This window comes from Olea europaea, chromosome 8 (assembly GCF_002742605.1).
Source record: "Olea europaea var. sylvestris chromosome 8, O_europaea_v1, whole genome shotgun sequence".
Classification (NCBI taxonomy): domain Eukaryota; kingdom Viridiplantae; phylum Streptophyta; class Magnoliopsida; order Lamiales; family Oleaceae; genus Olea; species Olea europaea.
Genome location: NC_036244.1, coordinates 11,453,337 through 11,468,768, shown reverse-complemented (window position 1 = coordinate 11,468,768; position 15,432 = coordinate 11,453,337). Strand labels below are relative to the sequence as shown.

The 15,432-nt window shown below is 33.4% G+C and overlaps 1 pseudogene; it reads left to right on the top strand.

The window, feature by feature from the left end:
• Window positions 1-4,119: 4,119 nt before the first annotated feature.
• LOC111398279 lies at window positions 4,120-11,997 on the top strand (annotated as a pseudogene).
• The last annotated feature ends 3,435 nt before the right edge of the window (window positions 11,998-15,432 follow it).

The following is a 15,432-nucleotide window of genomic DNA, read 5'->3' as shown; positions in this document are numbered from 1 at the left end:
TGTGATTGTTCAAAAACTAGGAGATTCAAAAGTAAAAAAATTCAAAGTTCACAAAAGAAGGTAAGAATTATCCAGCTTCCTTTCAAAAGACCGGTTACAGAAATAGTTTTTGCCCTTGAATATCATGATGATAACAGTAGTGGAAGTACGTAAGAATGTTTTGGCATCCAAGAAGACTTTGGAATACAAGTCATAATTCTTTCTCTAGCAATCCCAATGATTAACGTTAAGCTTTTTTCAGGAAAATATGAAAGGCCAATTATAGTAGCAGCTTTGCTTGATTCAAGAGTGGCATTCTCATTTCTTAACCTAACCATACTCTCACAAAACATGTGGAAAAAACAAAATCTTACAAGCAGCCAATAATGAGTACTTTACTACTGAGCTCATTAGCAAACCTGTCCAAATTCAAATTTTCCCAGAACTCAGCATCACACACAAATTACTAGGATCATTGTTACCTAGTAAAGATCTTATTATCAGTTTTGATATTATTAGACAGTTTATGGCGTCAAATTCCAAAATTACTATGCAAACCAGTCTCTTAGTATACCTATTTTGTACCTACCATAAAAGGGATCCTTATAAGAGTTTGTTGTGCAAAATCTCATATAGAATTTCTCACCAAATGCACAAAACCCCTTTGAAAAAATTCACATTTCTTCATAAACTTGCTCTTTAAAAGAAATGAGGATGTTAATCCAACTAAGGCAAGTCATACTAGAATGAGTCCTGAACACTTGAAACTTGCAACGAAGGAATTTATCCAATTACAATCAAGAGTACATATTGAGCCATCAACTTTTCAATGGGCATGCCAAGCCTTTTATGTCAATAAGAGAAGTGAACAAGTTAGAGGAAATTTGAGATTAGTCATTGATTAAAAGCCATTGAATCATTTTCTTGCAAATGATAAATTTACCCTTATTGACAAGAAAACAATGTTTACCAACTTGGGCGACGGCAAAGGTCTTCTCTAAATTTGACTTGAAAGCTGGATTTTTTGGCAACTTGGAATCAAACCAGAAGAAAGACATAAGACAGCATTCTGTATTCCAAAAACACATTTCCAGTGGATAGTAATGCTTTTTGGTTTCAAACGGTACATTCTTAATTACAAGGGAAACGGTAAAGATTTTTCAACGACTTCTCAAAATAGCATTGATCTACATTAATGACATTCTTTTGTTTTCTGACTATGTAGATATCCATGAAGTACTCTTTTGAATATTTATAGATATTTTTGTAAAATATGGTATCGTACCGTCCCATAAAGGTGATCATTACAATGCCATAAATTGATTTTCTCGGAATGCATATAAAAAATGGAAAAATTCATTATAACCACATATTGTTGAAGAACTTCACAAGTTCCCTGATGACAACTTAACAAAGCAACAAGTACAACAGTTTCTCGGAGTGGTGAATTATATGACTGATTTTCTCAAACAATTGCTCTCATTATAAGGTCTCTACAGGATATGCTAAAGAAAAATCCTCTACAATGGTCTTACAAGCAAACTCTACTTGTCAAAAGAATTAAATAGAAATTCATAATCTCCCAATGCTTCAAATTCCTACTGCTGGAAAATGAATTTTACAAACAGATGCAAGTGAATCAAACCAGGGAGCAATATTTGTAGAAGAAAATGATGGTGAAAGAAGAATTTTTGGATACAAAAATAGAACAATCAAATAAGCTGAAAAATAATATCATTCCACATTCAAGATATTCTTGCAGTCAAAAGGAGAATTAAAAATTCTAATTTCATCTTGTTGTCATAAATTTCTAATTGAAATGGATATGAAAGTATTTCCTCAAATGCTTAACTGGAAGAAGAAACAAATTCTAAATTCACAACTCTTGAGATGTGCACAATGGTTTCCAGTTTTGACTTTGAAGTCAAACATATTAAAGACAAATCCAATCTACTTCCCGATCTACTTTTAGAACATCTTCCATCCACTCACAAATTCCAGCAATTTGTACTCAATCCCTTCTCACAAAATTCACAAAATCTCCTAATCCAAAATTTTCCTGATGAACTCCAAAACTTGATCAGAAATCAAACAATTCATTCTAGGTCAAAATAACTTGTGTTAAAATATCAATCCCTAATCATCAGTCAATATGTCATTCAAATTTTGGATGACTTGGTTTTCATCCATTTTTCAATCTCTTTTATTTAAATCTAAAACAAGTCAAAGAAAATTTTTTGAAAAGAACTTTTATCTTTTCTTTGGTTACTTTTGGAGTCTCACCAAATTGCAATCTGTTTTAATGCATTCAACGTGAAACACTAGCCCTCTAAACTCAGTTCACAACTTTGGAAAGATTTTCTAGAATTCTTTTGAAAACCAGATAATGAAGTAATAGGATTTTTTGAATGGTTTTTTCCACTTGATCATTGGTATAAAAAATTCAATACTTGTTGTTAATATTCAAAGATCTTAAGACTTCATTTGACAATGTTTATGTGATCCTCATTTTTCAAAGTCAAAGATATTTTACTAAATCGGCTACTGTGAACATTTTTTTATATGTAAAGGAATATGTAGTTCAATCGTTCAATCTTCATAGAGGTTGGAAAAAATATCCTCAAGAATCCATAACGTTCTAAGGGAAAATGATAGAACTCAATCATACAATCCCTCCATAAATATGACCTAAAATTGAAGATGATGCACCATGAGAAACTCTACCAATATCATAAGCTCAAAGAATCCATCGGGATATTCAATCTCACATGGATAGTCTGAATCAGATTTACAATTATGGTCCACAAACCTAACGATTATCATTTTGACAATTCTCTACATAAAGCTTAGGTTAGACAGTCAAGACAGCTCCGAAGGTCAACAACTTAGAGAACATTTATGAAAAATGCTCAATGAAAATGTTCTTACCACAAAACTCTACACTGGAAGAGACAATCCACGATTCATAAGAAAAACATCCAAAGGCAAGGAGAAAATATCACAAGAGGGATCTAGCTCAGGCTAATAGGAACCAACAATGTCCCAGTTCCATGATTCTCAAGATATATACTCTTACTTCGTTTGATCCCAGTGATATAGAAAATCTTGGGAAACTAGAACAATAGAAAATAACAAACTAGAACTATGCCATGGTGAAAGAAAGCTGGACTATATTCAAATTCTGAAGATTCAGATTAACCAATCGTGAAATTATTATCAACATGTGTAGTAAAATTATTTTGTCACTTTGTATGAGTTGTATGTTGTCTTGTACAATAATTGATGAATCACTGTTTGCTTTATCAAAAGTCTAAAAAAAGTAGAATTTCTCTTTCTCAAAAGAAGGATTGTTTAGTCGAAAGTCTCCGTCCGTTTGTATCATTATTGTACTCGAGTCTTGTATGCTTTTTAAAAGTTATCTGTCTATTTGTAAAATTATTGTACTAGTCTGTATTATTGTTTCCATTGTATTTGAAGATTGAAAGAGCATCCTCCCCTATATATGGAGTTCTTCATTCATTATAGAATTATTGAAAAATAGAAAAAAATCTTTGATTTTATAACATCATGAGTTTCGAAAGTTTTTCTGTTTTCTCACTAATATTAGTTTTGAGTAAGTTATGTTAATCAACTAATCAAATAGTTTAATGAGTATGCTCTACCTCTTCTGAGGATCCTTTGTGTTGCAGACCACAATGATTCAACAAAAAGATTTACAACCTTAAAAGTCAGGCTTGTGTTTGAAGCTTTGAAGTGACTATTTGTTTGTGGGCGAGAATACCTGGATCGCGACTCTCCTTAGATGGGATCAAAGAAAGTAGTACTTTACCATGTACTAAACTAGTCTTTGTTAAGTTTCTAGTTTCAACCTAGCTGCATGTACATTTTGATTTAAACTATAGTTTATCGAATTTATAATTGTGACAATTTCACACCACCTTTTACATTTAATACATTTTATACAATTATTATTACACTTCCAAGCTATCAAGGTGTCAACAAAGAAGTATAGAGAAATGTACAAATAGCTTAATTTTTTAGTTATTGTTCATGGTTTATCCACGTACAGTTTGCTGATGATGTCACCAGCCATTAGATTGGTTGATTTATTTATTTATTTTTCCTGTCGGTCCATTTTTCTTTATTTTTTCACTTGCGACATCCTGCAAAATAATTCTAATTTCCACACACAGATTCAGCTACCATTTCTTTCTTTCTGGGATTCCTACAAAAAGTCTGCAAACTGAACTCACAGTTTCATTCTTTCTTCTGTAAGTTCGAGTTCTTCTTCAAATTTAACTTAATTCTCTCTTGCGCTCTTACATATATTTTATTTATATCTTCTAGCATGAACCATTAAATCAAGAAATATTAAAAGTTTAATGTGCGATTTTCTATTTTAATTTTAATCTCTTCATGCACATTTTTAAATAAGCCATTCTCTGTTTTTTTAATTCTTGATAGCTGCCTGCCAATGAATTTAAAATATGCAAAAATTTGATCCTATTGAAATTTAAAGGGGGGCGAAAATGCCTGGAGACGGAAAGGTACAGAATTTCAGGTCAAGGACTGTCTAATTAGAAGTTAAAAGAGTTTTTAATTCATTTTTAAAATTTTTTCCCTGTTAATATGATTGGAAGATTCTTTGTGCTTTTAATTACATGAAAAGTGAATGATACTTTATTGGGTGAATACAGAATTTCTCTGAACTGTATATGCAGAAATCAATCAAGAATTGGACTGTGGTATGATAAAAAAAGGCCTCTTATAGCATGTATGACATGAAGTAGGTGTTGTTGGTTTGAGCATGCCCTATGCTGTTTTCAATTAGTTTTATCCTGTTATTGGTATCATTTGAACGTGCCTTCGACTCTAAGTGCTTGTTTGGGATAACTTAACAAATTGCTTAAAATTTGAGGTCAAAGTCAACAATTAATTTTACCGAAATAATTCATGGGACTGACAACTTTCATCAACTTTTCAAACAAACATTTTATTAACTTTTATCCCATTTTTTTTTTTTAATATTAAAATTTTTGTCAAACAACCGCTTGGCAAGTGAGTGACATTTGGCATAGAAGATCTTGCTGGTGTGACTGTAGAAATATATATCAATGTATATGAATGAATAGCTATTTTGTCACTTTGTATGAGTTGTATGTTGTCTTGTACAATAATTGATGAATCACTGTTTGCTTTATCAAAAGTCTAAAAAAAGTAGAATTTCTCTTTCTCAAAAGAAGGATTGTTTAGTCGAAAGTCTCCGTCCGTTTGTATCATTATTGTACTCGAGTCTTGTATGCTTTTTAAAAGTTATCTGTCTATTTGTAAAATTATTGTACTAGTCTGTATTATTGTTTCCATTGTATTTGAAGATTGAAAGAGCATCCTCCCCTATATATGGAGTTCTTCATTCATTATAGAATTATTGAAAAATAGAAAAAAATCTTTGATTTTATAACATCATGAGTTTCGAAAGTTTTTCTGTTTTCTCACTAATATTAGTTTTGAGTAAGTTATGTTAATCAACTAATCAAATAGTTTAATGAGTATGCTCTACCTCTTCTGAGGATCCTTTGTGTTGCAGACCACAATGATTCAACAAAAAGATTTACAACCTTAAAAGTCAGGCTTGTGTTTGAAGCTTTGAAGTGACTATTTGTTTGTGGGCGAGAATACCTGGATCGCGACTCTCCTTAGATGGGATCAAAGAAAGTAGTACTTTACCATGTACTAAACTAGTCTTTGTTAAGTTTCTAGTTTCAACCTAGCTGCATGTACATTTTGATTTAAACTATAGTTTATCGAATTTATAATTGTGACAATTTCACACCACCTTTTACATTTAATACATTTTATACAATTATTATTACACTTCCAAGCTATCAAGGTGTCAACAAAGAAGTATAGAGAAATGTACAAATAGCTTAATTTTTTAGTTATTGTTCATGGTTTATCCACGTACAGTTTGCTGATGATGTCACCAGCCATTAGATTGGTTGATTTATTTATTTATTTTTCCTGTCGGTCCATTTTTCTTTATTTTTTCACTTACGACATCCTGCAAAATAATTCTAATTTCCACACACAAATTCAGCTACCATTTCTTTCTTTCTGGGATTCGTACAAAAAGTCTGCAAACTGAACTCACAGTTTCATTCTTTCTTCTGTAAGTTCGAGTTCTTCTTCAAATTTAACTTAATTCTCTCTTGCGCTCTTACATATGTGTTATTTATATCTTCTAGCATGAACCATTAAATCAAGAAATATTAAAAGTTTAATGTGCGATTTTCTATTTTAATTTTAATCTCTTCATGCACATTTTTAAATAAGCCATTCTCTGTTTTTTTAATTCTTGATAGCTGCCTGCCAATGAATTTAAAATATGCAAAAATTTGATCCTATTGAAATTTAAAGGGGGGCGAAAATGCCTGGAGACAGAAAGGTACAGAATTTCAGGTCAAGGATTGTCTAATTAGAAGTTAAAAGAGTTTTTGATTCATTTTTAAAATTTTTTCCCTGTTAATATGATTGGAAGATTCTTTGTGCTTTTAATTACATGAAAAGTGAATGATACTTTATTGGGTGAATACAGAATTTCTCTGAACTGTATATGCAGAAATCAATCAAGAATTGGACTGTGGTATGATAAAAAAAGGCCTCTTATAGCATGTATGACATGAAGTAGGTGTTGTTGGTTTGAGCATGCCCTATGCTGTTTTCAATTAGTTTTATCCTGTTATTGGTATCATTTGAACGTGCCTTCCACTCTAAGTGCTTGTTTGGGATAATTTAACAAGTTGCTAAAAATTTGAGGTCAAAGTCAACAATTAATTTTAACGAAATAATTCATGAGACTGACAACTTTCATCAACTTTTCAAACAAACATTTTATTAACTTTTATCCCATTTTTTTTTTTTAATATTAAAATTTTTGTCAAACAACCGCTTGGCAAGTGAGTGACATTTGGCATAGAAGATCTTGCTGGTGTGACTGTAGAAATATATATCAATGTATATGAATGAATAGCATGAGAAAAATAAATTCCAACTTGTGCAACTTGCATTGAATTCTCAAACTGTGGCCTAGAAAGTAGAAATATACAAAACATAAGCGGGTTTCTATGTTTTTTGGCTGATAACTGTTCCTGTAGTTTTATGTAATATAAAATTTCAATATTGCAAGTTGGCATGGAATTGGCTGCATCTAGCCTGATAATGTGGTTTGTGCTATGTACTATTTTTATTTTTTATTTTTTTATTTCTATGGTTAGAATGGATTGGTCCACCTATACCATAATCTGCTGTTCTCTCAGTGCACTTTTATGACTGAACTTTGTGATTGTCAGGGGTATGCTCTACCTCTTCTGAGGATCCTTTGTGTTGCAGACCACAATGATTCAACAAAAAGATTTACAACCTTAAAAGTCAGGCTTGTGTTTGAAGCTTTGAAGTGACTATTTGTTTGTGGGCGAGAATACCTGGATCGCGACTCTCCTTAGATGGGATCAAAGAAAGTAGTACTTTACCATGTACTAAACTAGTCTTTGTTAAGTTTCTAGTTTCAACCTAGCTGCATGTACATTTTGATTTAAACTATAGTTTATCGAATTTATAATTGTCACAATTTCACACCACCTTTTACATCTAATGCATTTTATACGATTATTATTACACTCCCAAGCTATCAAGGTGTCAACAAAGAAGTATAGAGAAATGTACAAATAGCTTAATTTTTTAGTTATTGTTCATGGTTTATCCACGTACAGTTTGCTGATGATGTCACCAGCCATTAGATTGGTTGATTTATTTATTTATTTTTCCTGTCGGTCCATTTTTCTTTATTTTTTCACTTACGACATCCTGCAAAATAATTCTAATTTCCACACACAAATTCAGCTACCATTTCTTTCTTTCTGGGATTCGTACAAAAAGTCTGCAAACTGAACTCACAGTTTCATTCTTTCTTCTGTAAGTTCGAGTTCTTCTTCAAATTTAACTTAATTCTCTCTTGCGCTCTTACATATGTGTTATTTATATCTTCTAGCATGAACCATTAAATCAAGAAATATTAAAAGTTTAATGTGCGATTTTCTATTTTAATTTTAATCTCTTCATGCACATTTTTAAATAAGCCATTCTCTGTTTTTTTAATTCTTGATAGCTGCCTGCCAATGAATTTAAAATATGCAAAAATTTGATCCTATTGAAATTTAAAGGGGGGCGAAAATGCCTGGAGACAGAAAGGTACAGAATTTCAGGTCAAGGATTGTCTAATTAGAAGTTAAAAGAGTTTTTGATTCATTTTTAAAATTTTTTCCCTGTTAATATGATTGGAAGATTCTTTGTGCTTTTAATTACATGAAAAGTGAATGATACTTTATTGGGTGAATACAGAATTTCTCTGAACTGTATATGCAGAAATCAATCAAGAATTGGATTGTGGTATGATAAAAAAGGCCTCTTATAGCATGTATGACATGAAGTAGGTGTTGTTGGTTTGAGCATGCCCTATGCTGTTTTCAATTAGTTTTATCCTGTTATTGGTATCATTTGAACGTGCCTTCCACTCTAAGTGCTTGTTTGGGATAATTTAACAAGTTGCTAAAAATTTGAGGTCAAAGTCAACAATTAATTTTAACGAAATAATTCATGAGACTGACAACTTTCATCAACTTTTCAAACAAACATTTTATTAACTTTTATCCCAATTTTTTTTTTTTTAATATTAATTTTTTTGTCAAACAACCCCTTGGCAAATGAGTGACATTTGGCATAGAAAATCTTGCTGGTGTGACTGTGGAAATATATATCAATGTATATGAATGAATAGTGGCAGAAAGGTTGCATTCTGAAATACTCATTAGTTTTAAGGCTTCTGTTTGGCTAAATTCACAAATCATTTAGAAATAGTCCAACTTCATTTTCAATTATGCATTCCAATGGACCAGGAAGTACTATTCACTTATCCACTACTCGTTTACGGGGGGATATTTTTTATTTACCTTCTTTCTCCTGTGCATTATTGCAGGATGTTGGACTTCCAAGTCAAGTTGCCAAGTTTTCAAAGGTGAAAATATACAAAACATAAGCGGGTTTCTATGTTTTTTGGCTGATAACTGTTCCTGTAGTTTTATGTAATATAAAATTTCAATATTACAAGTTGGCATGGAATCGGCTGCATCTAGCCTGATAATGTGGTTTGTGCTATGTACTATTTTTATTTTTTATTTTTTTATTTCTATGGTTAGAATGGATTGGTCCACCTATCCCATAATCTGCTGTTCTCTCAGTGCACTTCTATGACTGAACTTTGTGATTGTCAGGCGTAATGGAAATATTTGGTGCCTACTGAAAAAAGATAGAAGAGATAGTATTAGCAAATCTAATCCAGCATAGAAGTTGTAATTTTTGATATCTTTGGATGACAATGTTCGACTATATGCTGTGTTATTTGTCTTTCTAAAGGTGTTCCAAGAATGAAACTTGCACCATTATCTTTAATGGTCGTTTTCTCCTTTCCTTTTGCAACTGTTAATAGATGAACCATTTGATTTTGAGTTTCCCAAGACCATGGAAGTTAAAGAAACAAATACTCCTTCAGGATATGGAAAAGCTCCGTGGATATTCAAAGGCAGGCAAGTATCTTGCCGTTCATTGAGTAGAGCATCCCATTTAATTTTATTGAGCTACCTTTCTCTCCATTAGGGAAAAGATACAGTAGCATGTTTTTCAAACAACCTGTGTATTATTTCAGTGCCTTGTACCAGCTTCACCTTGTCAAATCAGAGACAGCTCGAGCTTTTATTCCCAAAGATTTCAGATTAGTGGAAGCGTTTGGGTACGTGTCCATGGCAGAAAGGTTGCATTCTGAAATACTCATTAGTTTTAAGGCTTCTGTTTGGCTAAATTCACAAATCATTTAGAAATAGTCCAACTTCATTTTCAATTATGCATTCCAATGGACCAGGAAGTACTATTCACTTATCCACTACTCGTTTACGGGGGGATATTTTTTATTTACCTTCTTTCTCCTGTGCATTATTGCAGGATGTTGGACTTCCAAGTCAAGTTGCCAAGTTTTCAAAGGTGAGTCTCAATCTGTATATTTCTATATGCAGTAATTATAAGCCAAAATCATTTTACCTGGTGACAATATTAACTAAAATTCAAGAATTGGATTGTATTAATATCTGGTGTATGTGAATAGTCATTAAACAATCTAAGTTCTCTTCCTTATACAAAGCCAGGTGTCAGCCATCACCATTAGTCTTCATTCTGAATTTATTACTTGATTCATTTTTAAGTGGCCACTTAGCTGTCATAAGTTATATGATTTCTGTTAAGGTACGGAAAATTACAGCACTTCCTAAGACAACCAAAAGTAGATTTGATAGCTTCCTAAACATGATTGGAATGGCCAATTCTCCTGATAGTGCAAACAGTTGCATGGACATACGAGTGAGCGAAGGCAATGGTCAGGCGGCAAAGGATATCTGCAGTATCAACCTTGGTACTACTGGTCAGTGGGCTAGAAAGTTTTGTTTCTATGTATATGCCTGTGTTGATCGAATAAAAGTTAGCCATTACTGTTTTTTTCTTTCGGTTTGCAGTCATTGATTTTGGGAAAGATAAGTGTTCTAATTTGTGAATGTAGGTTGTACATAAATCAACCTTCTAATCTCCCTTCCTGTACCCATTTTTCTCGTTCTCTGGGCTCATTTTTCATTTCTTAGATGATCACTAGTCAATATTATAGGTGCTTTTGGCTATCAATTGTATATTCTTCTAATAATTGTCTTTTTCTTTGACAATGTGTCATGCTATCTACCGAACAACAGTACCTCAACCTGATTCTAACAGGTGGATAGGCCCAGTAATCAAGATCTCACTTCCAAGTTTTAGGTAAATTTTATTTTATTTTATTTATTCCTTGCCTCTTTTGAGAAATTTATAAATTGCTCTTGATTTCTAAATGCAGTGGCCACACAGAGTATAATCCTCACCTTCTCAAGTACTCTTGCCAGATTGAATGCAGGTTTGGCTACGGTTTGATATTCTCCATTCACATAGATTATCCTTATCCTTCATACGTAATTACAATCTCAGGAGCACTATTAGATACACCAATGTTTGCTTTCTGCCTCAAATATCTAGAGAGACGCCCTGCTTTTACAACTAACATACACTGAGTAAACTTCAAGACATTTAAGTAGTTGGTAATTCTAGGTCCTCTTGTGCATTTAACTTGTTTCATATACGTGCTGTAATTCTCCTTTTTCTTATTGGTACATAATTGCATATTATGCTTTATGGATGTAGTAAAACAGGAAAAAAGAGTAAATGAAATGGATGAATCCTTAATTGTTAAGTGCCAGTAAGAGAGTTCTTCTGCAGGGTAAGGGCAGTTCCACCAGCAAAAATCTCGAGGCCCTTTGTGTTGGATGTGGATGGAAAAAAATCCTCAGAAAGAAATAGTTCTGAAATGGACTCTGGAGACGATAAAAGAAACCTAAGCATATCTATTATGCTGTCAAAGCCAATTTTAGCTTTGGAGTTTAGTTGTCTGAAAATGAAAGTGGATGCTCCTACAGTAGTAAAACTGTAGGTTGGCAAATACATTTAATCTGGCGTACGCATATCCTTTTACTCTCAGCGGAAGGAAAAGGACCTGCAACGGCAGAGACTACTAACCCTCTTCTTGTTTTTATCCGTATGTTACAAGTCTGGGAAGCCTCCTCAATATGAGGGATCCAATCTATATAACTCCACAGGAAGAATTCTAACATTTCAGATTTGAAAATGTTGCCATTTTTGGATAAAGTGGGCTGCTGAATATAACCCTAAAATTCTGTATTGAATGCTTTTAGTATCTATCTATCATTAGTAGAGATCATTGCGTGTATATGTGGCCGTGGGCCCTTCTTTTGTTGTAGAATAATGTTATTTATCTCTATTAGATATGAAAAACCGTCTCGTGATTTGATATGAAATGACGAGCCCAATTAAATGCTTGGATGTGAGACTCACTTTATTGGTCTTATAAGTTAATATTACATCATGTTGTCATCTCTAATGGAGATAAAGAACGTTACTCATTATTGTATGATGTAACAAAATGCATCATAACCCTCACCTAGACCGGTGATAATATCTATTAATGATGAATAGCATTACTTAACTTTTATACTGTGAAACATGCTATGGTACAAATATTGAAATATTCCAGACGCTAAACCAACAAGTTTGAGTATGACATGTTGCTATTGTGTCGTGTGTGACAGTTTCATTGACAGAATTGTCTCGATACGTCTCTCACACGAAACATGTCTTGTCAATGTTGAGTTTGGTCTCGAGCTTGTGATTGTGGTGCACCAAGTGATTTGTAAATGGTATCAGCAGTTTGATCAACTGACGAGATGAAGCAAATGAGAAATTCCTTCTGCAACACCTTGTCTCGAATGTACTATCAATTTTAAGATGCTTCATCGAGCATGAAAGACTAAGTTGGTAGATTGGGCACCAGCTTCTTGATGATGGCACCACACAACAGGGGCAAAAGGAAGACAACACCTCGTTCACAAAGCAATGGTTGAATCCAAGTAATTTCGACACTGACATTGGATAGTGCTCAATATTCGAATTTAGTACTAGAGCGAACATGTGAGACGAGATTTCTAACTATATAGTGACCAGCGATTGTGCGTCTATCATTGACACAATACGCAAAATCGGCACCAATGAACTCTACAGTACTCAGCTTTGGTGGAGAGCAATGTGCACCTTTAGTAACGGTACCATTATAGAAATGGAAATTGCCAAGGCCTTGCTCGTTGACTCATCATGACTACTAGTTTTTATATTTCACATTTCAAATTAAGTATTAAAAAAGTTAATAGGTAAACGGAGAAACAAGAGGGGAAATGGGGGTATTTTGATTCCCGTCATGTTGAGAATTAGAAAATCTAATTTTATTCGATTGACAGCATTCAATTCGCAAAAAGAAAAATAAATACTCAAAAATACCAAAATTTACAGAAACTCGTCTCAATATGAGATTACGTCTCTTCAATCATTGCAATAATCTAATACGATGAAAAGAAGTTTACAAGAGAAAGTCACACATCTATATTTTCTTACACCTCTTTCTCTTTTTTATTATAGTTATAAAAAGTCTAATGATCGGTCCCTATTTATGAGATAAATTTTGAAAAAAGTGAAATTTACTTGAACAAGAATTTCGAAATTGCCCTTAATGAAATTTTGGTTTAGGGCATTGGAAGGGGGATTCCTACCCTTTCAACCCCCACGGAGACGTCACCATGAAGGTCGATCTACGAAACGATAATAATTAGGCTCCAATCTCTCGAAAATCTCCGCCAGGGCGAGGATGCAATGATAATGACTTACATTTACTTATAGCAGTGGGAGAGCTCCATTTTGGTTTAATCAAACAAGTGTCAATATTTTTAGAAATATTATAAAAATGGATCAGTCCGTCTGGTTCAACCGGTAAAATGTGAACAACCCTTAAATCCAGTTCAATCATCCTATATTAAATCGGTCACAAACCGTAAAATCGGCCTATTTAACCATGAACCGAAAACTTAATCACGATTTTACTGGTTAATAAGGTTTTTTTTAGGGGACAATACATATATAACGTGTTTACTAGATATAATAATATTTTCAATTATTCTATTTCTACATCACTTATTTCACATCAATTTTCACACTCCTCTCACAAAGGTGGGGTCCACGATTATTTTAATCGTGGACCCCACCCACTTGCATGTGTGTGTGCTGTGAAAATTGATGTGAAAAAAATGTATAAGTAGAATTTTCCTAATATTTTTTAGAAACAATGTTTAAACATTTAAAAGTCAGATGATATATATAAAAATCAGATTTTAATAAATATCATCCCGAAATCATGCAATCAAGATATGTTTCCATTCTAGAAAGGGCTCTCCATTTTGAGCAAATGGTGACTATCAAACAAAATGGAAAAGCTATAGAGAGAGCTCTTTGGAGCAAAAAATCTCATTCCTAACCGTCGAAATCTAGCTCAATCAAAACAGCCGAATTATTGAGGTCACAATATTGGAAATCAACACTCTGAAGCAGATTTTCTGAGGCAATGATTACAAGCGAAGAGGATTATAGAAGCAACAAATTGAGATTGGTGGCTTCCCGAATTAGGTATCATAACTGCGATTATATGAAGCTTGTTGAAATTTGACTTGATGGGTGAATTTGTAACATGTATAGATTGAACTTTGGCCTGTAAACAATGACCTGTGACCTTTGCACATAAATCAATGACTTGTCACAATTGCACAAAGACCTGTGAATGTGATCTATGACTAGTTTTATGTGATTTGTGACCCGTTAACATTGATTTGTGACTTATTCTCTATGACACGTGAATTATGATATGTTACATGTGACATATAACCTACAAATTGTTACTTGTGACATGTGAACATAAATCAGTGACCAGCGACGAGATCTCTTTAATCCATGACATATTGATATTGATTAATTACTTATGCACTATGATTTGTGACCTGTAACTTATGAATTGAACTTGTTATCAGTGCACAAATATCTGTGACGTTTGATCCATTACTAGTTCATTGTGATCTGTGACCGGTTGATATTGATACGTGGCCTATCAATATAACTTGTGACATGTGAATAGTAACTTGTACCTTATTAACATAGTTCAGTGATCTATATCATGTAGACATTGATCCGTAACCTATGAACGATGACCTGTGACTTGTGGAACTATTACATATGACTTGTGAACATATATCATGACCTCTTACAAGTGCACAAAGACCTATTGAATGCAAATAGCCTCCAAAATGAATAAATTTTCACCAGCAACATTAATAAACCAAAAATAAATGTATTGAGTAACAAACATAATTCCAATATTCATGAACATGAAAATCGATGTTTAATTGACAATTTGACATTAAGATATTCTCCTTCGTGCCTTCAGCTGCTGCTTTGCAAGCACATCGGAGCTCCTCGTCGTCGACTCCCGATTTCTCCCTATAACTCATCGGATTTTGAAGGAAAAATAATCTATGATTATGATTTAGGGGGTTTGCTTTATGTTCGTGACTGTGATCCAATTTGCCATAGTTTCCCCATATTCATGGCTCTTGGCCACTCTAATCGACATTAAGATCTTCTCCATCATGCCTTCAATTGCCATCTACATGCCTTTTCCTCTATTGGATGTCAAAAATGTCCGATTATTCTGCATGGGCCGCAAGCCCCAAAACCTGCTCGGCTTCCCGATTTGTCGGGACTTTGTCTTTCCTTTCCTCCACTGCCTGCAAATCGCCTCCGAAGCGGTGTCTGCCCTCTGCCTATTCCAACACCTCCTCGTTGACATTAGAGATATTGAAAAGTGGAAACCTGGATGTATAGATT